The sequence below is a fragment of the Chelonoidis abingdonii genome, chromosome 16 (genome assembly GCF_003597395.2).
Source record: "Chelonoidis abingdonii isolate Lonesome George chromosome 16, CheloAbing_2.0, whole genome shotgun sequence".
Taxonomy (NCBI): domain Eukaryota; kingdom Metazoa; phylum Chordata; order Testudines; family Testudinidae; genus Chelonoidis; species Chelonoidis abingdonii.
In genome coordinates, this window is record NC_133784.1 from 7,068,631 (window position 1) to 7,074,630 (window position 6,000).

At 57.0% G+C, this 6,000-nt stretch overlaps 1 protein-coding gene across 4 annotated transcripts in view; it reads right to left on the bottom strand.

Moving 5' to 3' along the window:
* The window catches only part of HPSE2 (heparanase 2 (inactive)), a 327,209-nt gene that overhangs the window by 12,467 nt on the left and 308,742 nt on the right, over positions 1–6,000 (bottom strand). The gene's annotated exons all lie outside the window — the stretch shown is intronic.

Here is a 6,000-nt window from a genome sequence, read left to right on the forward strand (position 1 = left end):
CCTCTCTGGGACGAGCTGAGGAAGGAGCATGAGCTGTTCTTCAGGGGAAGGCCGAGGAATCTAAGGGCACTACTAGCTAACTCAAAATCATATCCCCTTCACAGGGACCCACGACGAGAAATCCAAGCCGGGCAGAGGCCCTGAGCTTGGCCAGTGCTAGTGCTGCTGGACGGCTCTCAGAACTGGGGGCTCCTTCTCCGCTGGGCAGGAAAGCCTGGCCTGGCTCTCTGAGGTTTCTGGGCTGCAGCCTACTCAGCAGGAAGAGCCCTTGAGCTGGCCTAGCAGGGTCCTGGGGGGCCAATATCTGAGGGGCTGGGAGAGTTTCCTGTTTGAGTCACTGTCATGGAACAGCCCCAGGGAGGCTCCCTTCAGGAAGCCAGACCCCCCAGGGCTCGCTCTGTCACTGGCGAAGCCCCTCGGCTTCACTCCCTCCTTGGACCGAGCCTTCAGCACCCCTGACTCAGGCCGTGAGCCCCCTTCAGCAAGTCCACCTGAGAGAGACTTGGGGGTGCAATGCTCCCCCCCCCCAGCACCTGCCGGGACGCAGCCGGTGCGGTTACAGCAGGGGGTTAGGAGGGTCTGGAACACAGCCAGGCAGGCCGTGGGTAGCACCCAGAGCAGGACCTTACAGCCCAGAGCCCTCTGGTGCCTCTTTTGTTCTATTTAGGAGAGTCTCACACTTAACATCCCTCTCTGTCCTTTTTGGTCTTGTCCCTGGGCAAACCTTGTCCTCTAGCTCCTCCTCAGCCCTTTGTTCCCCTGCTGGTCACACCTGGCTGGCTTCTTGAAGAGGCCTGGGTCATCCATGGTCATTAGTTGCTAGGTAACAAATGTCTGGGCAATTGGAGTGGCCACTGTCTTCTGGGACTGTCCATGGACATTGAGGGAGCGGCGGGGGGAAGGCCCTAGACAGTCAGTGTCCAGCACACCTGGATCTGCAGAGAGCAAAAGACCTTTTCCTGCTACCTAGGTAACAATGGAGCATATAGGGGAAACTGAGGGAGACACACTATTAACACAAAACATTACAGAAAACTCCCACTCAGTCACAGTCACAGTGGAGTCACTGGCCCCCGGGGTGAGAATCCAGCGAGTTGCGGCTACAGCAGGCAAGAGAAACCCAATCAAGGACCTCGGCATCCCGATGCCTGTTGATCCCGCCCTGCCCTGAAGCTGGGGTTAGTGTTGTGCAGAAGTAGCAGCAAGAGAAGCACAGCTACCCAGGGAGTCAGGGGAGGCCACTTCTGTAAAAGCAAGGGAGCATCTTACCCACCAGCTGGGAGTGGGACAGAGGCAGTTTCTAGTCTCCTGTGCCCCCCGCAGAGCTGGCACCACCTGCTGGTGAGGAAATTCAGCACCCGAGTGCGAAGCACAGGGAATCCTGCACCACATCATCCACGGGAGGGAGGCTCAGCCTGTGGCGGTGGGCTAGGCCTGGTGCAGATTGGGCAGCCAGTGGCACGCTGGTAGCCATCCCTGAGTCTTTCCCCCAGACCACGTGGTGGGTGCCCTTGAGACGGGGCAGAGCGTTGTATCTCTGCTCCTGTTCCCAGCCCAGCTCCCACAGCGAGGGGCTGTGCTTCTGCTCACGCGCTGCCCAGGCACAGTCCTCAGCGGGCCCCTCATCTCCCCTCAGACAGCACCTGCTGGGAGCAGCATGGAGGGAGGGCTTCAGGCACTGTCCGGAAAGGACCCCTTCTAGGCTGTAGTTCATACGGACTGGACACTCCCGAACAGGGCCAGCTCCAGGCACCAGCTAAAGAAGCAGGTGCTTGGGGCGGCCAATACCAAAGGGTGGCACTCCGGCCGCTATTGGGGCGGCACGTCCAGGTCTTTGGTGGCAATTCGGCGGCGGGTCCCTCAGTCCCTCTCAGAGCAAAGAACCTGCCACCGAATTGCAGCCGAAGAGTGGAGTGGCGCGATCGCGCTGCCACAGCTTTTATTTTTTTTGCCGCTTGGGGCAGCAGAAAACCTGGAGCCAGCCCTGCTCCCGAACAGGGCTTCATTTGTAATGACAGAGGGGCCGCGGTTCAAGCCATTTTTTAACTTCATAACTGATGCAGCAGGCTTAGAGGTGCCGGGTCTCAGCCCTGCTGGACCCAGAGGTGCTGGGTCTCAGCCCTGGCACAAATTAAGCCCTGCTCCCAATAACCCCCCTCTGTCTCAGAGCTGGGCGGTGTGCGATAGACGTGGCTTACGCACACGTCAGTATTTGCTGTGGATGGCGAGGGGATACAGCAGCCTGCTTGTGAGGAGGGGGCACTGATGGAGCAGCCAGCTGTCCATGTGGGGGTCGGGGAGTGTTCTGCAGGAGGCAGGTGGGGAGGAGATCGCCCCTGGAGGAGATGGCCCAGCCTGTCTGGGTGTGCAGAGGGAGTCTGGAAGATGCTCTGTTATCTGTAAATTTGCTGGCGCTTTGACAGGTCGGGGCTGTTGTAAATCACCGAGCTTGGTCTCCCGTGGTTCTTGCAGAGCTCCAGCCAGATTAAAGCATTGCTATCTCAGGAGGGGGCAGCGTCTGGCAGCGCACTCAGGATGTGAAGCGCAGCAAGGGGACCGGCTTTCAGCAATATCACCAAGACGACAGCTCTATGTCAAACAGCAGGTTCCCTACCGGTCCATGTTGCTTAAAGAGACACTGCCTGTGCTCCTCAAATCATGTTCGGTAGCACGTACAGCACTGAACCTGGCCCTGCTGCACGCTCTCCTGGGCTTTCCTGGGCTGCTAGGTGTCACTGGGGCAGGACTGAGCATCAGTAGCTGATGAGTTAGGGCGAGAGACTGTGGTGCAATGGCAGGTTATTGCTCGAGTTTGTTCCGGGCTGGAGTGCGTCTCATCCCATGGCAGGAGCAGCACTGCTCTAGCTCCCATGTCCCCAGTCTTCAGGCCCAGGGGCCAGCACTGCGAGCAGCAGCACCGCTTTGACGCGCTTGATGAAGTCCAGCGGCGTTTCATGGTGTAGTTACTGTAGGGGGGAAAGGTCCTTTAACCCATTGTGACAGCAAGCAAAGAGAAGCCACTCTGAACAGAGGAGGCAACTCTACATCTCTCTCCAGTCTTGGATAAAAAGAGCCTCTTGGAGGTCCTGGTAGTCAGGGCAGGCCTCAGAAGTCTGAAAGCAGCTTGTTGGGAGAGGGAACAGGGGACGCTGCAATCATTATGCAATGATATAACCAGGGAAGCGCTAGTGGCAGATCCGTGTGTGAATCACACTCAGGCCAGGCCTCGTGCAATGACAACATGTGACCCCAACAAATCCCTGGGAGGAACAAAGGACGATGTGCAGCCGGCTTCTTCTCTTCACCCCAGAACCCCCACCTGGTCACCCACTTCATCCCCAGGGTCACTGTGGGGCTACCCACTAGTGCTTTGTTCAGCCTAGATGTAAAGGTCCCGAGTGACAGGGCTTCTCCCCACCTTTAGGGGGCTGACTCCACAGTCTGAATGCTCCTCTGAGCAGAGACCCCTACCCCCAGCACTCTGCGTGAGCCCCTTCCTCCTAATTATAGCTGGACAACACTCCACCCCAAACACGATCTGCCCACCTTTCAGCCTACACCCTTCAAATATCCACAGACGGAACCAAGTGCTGGGGCCCAGCACCGCTGCTGGCTTTGTTGATTTAGTCATCAGGAAAAGCTTCCACCTTGTCTCTGTCTGCTGGACTGTCTCCCTCACCCCCACCCTTCATATGTCACCTGTAAGCGCCTTGAGGAGGGACTGACCCTTTGGACACATGGCACAGCACAGCCCCCAATTTTGACAAGGGTCTCTCAGCATGTCTGGTACAAATTGTGACGAACTGGGACTGTCCTTAATGTTTGCTCTGAATACTATGTTGGTACCTCAGTGTCCCCAGTGCAGTTCTTAAGTATCTAGGTGGTGGGATAAGGGTGTGTGATTGCTACAGAGCAAAGGGCCAGTGCCCCTAAATGCCTGGCACTCTGTCTCCTAGCAACTGATGGCCTGGGCCCCTCCTCTGCAAAGGTGCCAACTGAAGGTGTTGGAGACAAAGGGATCAGGTGACCTCCTGGCCCGGGAAAGGAGCTGAGCAGAGAGGAGGGGCTGGAGGGGGTGGTTAGTCTGGAGCTTGCTGGGGACGAGGAGTGAAGTGCAGACCTAGGGGTCTGGCTCACTGCCCCCCAGAATGGACCCGGCCGAGGGGTCTGGTTCGCTGTATCTACAAGCTCTGTTTTAGACCCTGTTCCTGTCATTGAATAAACCTCTGTTTTGCTGGCTGGGAGTCACGTCTGACTGCAAAGTGGGGGTGCAGAACCCTGTGGCTTCCCCAGGACCCCGCCTGGGTGGGCTCGCTGTGGGAAGCCCACGGAGGGGCAGAGGATGCTGAATGCTCCAAGGAGAGACCCAGGAGGTGAAGACGTGTGAGCTTCTTGCCCTGAACAAGTCTGCTCCAAGGGAGAGGAGGCTCCCCAAAGTCCTGACTGGCTTAGTGGGGAGCAGTTCCAGAGCATCGCTCGGTGACTCCGTGACACAAATCATATCACATAATCATGAGGCTGAGAATCCCCCCCCCAGAGTCAGGTTCCCCACCTCTCCTCCTCTGCCTCCTGTACCCTGAAATCCCGGCAGGCAGTGAGATGTCTCCACCTGCCAGGTAGCAAGGAGGCAAACTAGCTGTCAGGCCAGTGGGTAGAGGCAGCCTGCTCTTCTCATTGCAGGCACTGGCCGAGCTGACCAAACAGCCAATATTTGAAAGGTGCTTAGAGGGGAGAAGGGTGGGGAAAAGGAGACCCACCAATCAGTAGTTCTTGTTTGTAGACGGTCTCTCCCCCGTCCCCCCTAAAGCAAACACAGCATGCACCCTGCAGAGGGAGATGGCTCCTACCTCCAGCCAAGCCAGCCTCAGCTACGGAGCGCAGCGGGGAACACGTACATACATCAACACAAGACCCCCTCTTCAACTGGCACTTAGAAACACTGAGCCCACAGCTGAGCTACGAGCTGGGGCCCCAGGCCATTTTAGTGAGACAGGGCGTTTCTCCAGGCTGAGCTTTCACAGGTGGGGGAATCTGCTCTTTGCAGCCAGGAAGCAGGATGGGCCCGAGTTCTGAGCCACCCAGAGCGACGACTCAAATGCAGATGTCGGGCATTTGCCTTTGTGAACAAGGTGGGTCAGGCAGGCTGCAGGCTGCTCAATAACAGACTCAGACCAAGAATACAATGAGATTCTCAGGGACCACATTTCAAATTCTTCAGCTGACATTGTTATAATAGCTGAGCCACCACTGCTAGCTGAGGGCTGTCACGGCCTCTGGCACACTTGCACCGAAATCAGCGCAACTAGACCTGGACGAAGGAGTCCCTCAGCAAGAGGGAGAGCGGCAGAATCTGGTCCCAAGCACGTCGATCTCATGGTGATGGCACTGCCTAGACAAACGGGCAGATGGACTGATAGTCCAAGGACCAAAAGCAAAACAATCCCTCTTCTGCAGTACACACCGCCATGCTCTGCAATGTTCTCACCCCCTCTGGGCTACCCTGCGCCGGTGAAAAATGCCCCGGAGCTGCCAGCATTCAGTCAAAGCTGTGCTGGAGACAGCACATGCACAGCCTCTGTCCAGGGCTCTGCAGGGGGCTTTGTTGCTCACAGTCATGAAATAAGGAAGGTGCTTGTAACTGGAGTTCTTTGAGATGATCCCACCTACTCACATGTGTGGGTAACACGCTGCCTGGTGGTATCTAACAGCAGATCCTTCCAAGCAGCGTCCACGTGCCAGCCGATCCCCACTCTCACCATCCTCAGATGTCCTGAGGCTACACAAGGGGGCGCTGCACACCCTACTGCCTCTGCCCTTCCACCACTAGCCCGGAGAAGACTGTGAGAAAGGGCAACACCGGTGGGGAATGTGAAAATGCAGCGTCATCTCTGTAAGCAGAGTCAGGATGAGCTGTACCCTGACATCTGGTGGTGGATTATGGGAAGTGTGGAAAGAATGTCCGGAATGTGAAGTCTCAAATATTTGCATAGGCACACCCAG